This window comes from Tupaia chinensis, unplaced genomic scaffold (assembly GCF_000334495.1).
Source record: "Tupaia chinensis unplaced genomic scaffold, TupChi_1.0 Scaffold139431_1, whole genome shotgun sequence".
Taxonomy (NCBI): Eukaryota; Metazoa; Chordata; class Mammalia; order Scandentia; family Tupaiidae; genus Tupaia; species Tupaia belangeri.
Window position 1 is genome coordinate 3,652,258 of NW_006199316.1, and position 2,141 is coordinate 3,654,398.

A 2,141-nucleotide genomic window follows, 5' to 3' on the forward strand; every position below is an offset into this window, starting at 1 on the left:
CGCACACGCCCTATAGCGAAAACCTCTCAAAAAAAAAAAAAAAAAAGATAGACCAAAGAAACAGTCACAAGAGAAAAACTTAGCCATAAAATTTAAGGATATATCAAACGCCAAGACAACACACATGAATAATTTATAAAATAACCCTTTAATCCTAGAAAAGTAAAATGGAAAGACCTCATTGAAGGGTAACATACATAAAATGAGGGCTCACAGAAAATCAATTGACCCTAAACAGTTTCCTAATGACAAACTCACAAAAAGACAGCTTAGAAATACTATTAACATGTAGTTTTCCTTTTTTCCTCACCAGTTCAGTTCTATTTAGAGAAATCTGTTTATCATTCATTCAATCTGTAGAAAAAGCAGGATACCTTTTTTTTTCCCCACTCAATTACCACTATTTATTTCTTTTTATCTTTTCCCTAAATTTCACTAGCAACAGTTTTCCTTTGGTTTGACCAACTGAACTCAAAATTTGGGACCTCAAATGAGTGCTAACATTATTGGAATAGCACTTGGGAAATACAAGCCTAGAAAAGGCAAATTTTTTAACTAAAGAAGCTCAGCAAAGCACCCATTTCCTCAGCATGTCCATGTCTCCCATGTTAGTCAACCTTTGTCAATGGCTGCTTTTGGCTAGCAAAAAGGACCCACCATGATACTGCAGGCCTCCCTGGTGAGACACTGCTAATCCATGTTCATAAACTCTCACCTATTTAAGCTTTTAATAAATACAAAGCATCATTTGAAACCATTTCAGTAGAATAAATTAAAAATACATTTCTATTGGCCTGATCTGCTTCTTAAACTGGCCTGGTTGTATTGGTGAAGACACACAGTTGACTGGTGGTTACTCCCAGCTCTTTAAATTTCAGTACTTTCTGCTTTTCAAGCCTCAGCACTTTATTTGCAGCAATAACGGTATTCTTCATTAGCACAGCCACTGTCACAGGCCAGCACTCCCAGGGACTGTCACAGGCCAGCTTTCTTCCCATCTCTTTCAAAATCTACACCTCCAACTAACTTGGGTAGAGCAGTTATGGCATCTTGAACTCTGTTTATTCCCACACCGGTGACTGATGCTCCCTTTTGATCATATGTGCTGTGATCAGATCCAGAATGCCTGCCACAGGCACCACAATATCTGCAAGAATTGTATGTTTCTTCAATGGCTTTTTGGGAGTGTATCAAAGAATTATTTTAATAGCGGCGTCATCTCCGGGATTATCATACGCCCTGTCTGTGTGTAGCAACATTGTAATGGGCATCCCAACAGTTTTTGACCTCCTGGCCACAACCACATTCTTGCTCTAGGGTTGGAATGTTAGTTCACTTAATGATATTCCACACACTCCATGGGGCAGCCAGTAACATGGAATGCTGGTCCAAACACATTCGTCCTACATTAATGACATGAAAGCCACTGATATCCGTGTCTGGAGAAACAGCATGGCCAATCTTTTCTCATTCATGTGCTCTGGAAGAGAAAGCTGAACAGAGGCCATCTACATTACCATTACTATTTAACTTACTGATTAAATTGAACAGTTCTTCCTCTGAAATTGAAGCTGCTTTCACAAGTGCATCACTGTTGATTCCCACGACTGCAGCTGCCCTGGTTTTGTTTAAGGCCATTGGAGTGACTTGCAAGATTCTCATCAATTAGAACCATGTTCAGGTGGGGCCATTTGTTGCCCAAGGCCACACACTCTTCCACCTCCTGTTGCACTTCCTGCTGTATCTAATGTGCAAGTTTCCTTCCAGAAGTAGTAATGGCTTCATTTCGAGCTGCCATGAAATGGAAGGGGTGGTGGCAAAGCCAGCTGCTCTGTTCGGGCTGGAGCAGCCAGGAGGCCAGTGTGGACAGGATTGTGACAACCATAGCTGGTGCTAGTGCCCGAGTGGGAATGGGAAACCATGATTTAATTCTTTCAAATTTATTTTAAGCAACACAACTAGCAGGTGGACTACATTTTCACACAAAGTAGGAAAATATAATGAAAATGAAATGTCCCTTGACCAATTAGCATGTTCATTTTGCTATGTTCAAGTTTACTTTTTATGTGTCAAATGCATCCTGTTGTAAACCTGTTTATACAAGGTTTAAACATAAATCTTCATTTTAATAATTCAAAACT

General features: G+C 39.8%; 1 pseudogene; it reads right to left on the reverse strand.

The window, feature by feature from the left end:
- Positions 1-806: 806 nt before the first annotated feature.
- Positions 807-1,885, reverse strand: LOC102495544 (bifunctional methylenetetrahydrofolate dehydrogenase/cyclohydrolase, mitochondrial pseudogene; annotated as a pseudogene).
- Positions 1,886-2,141: the final 256 nt, after the last annotated feature.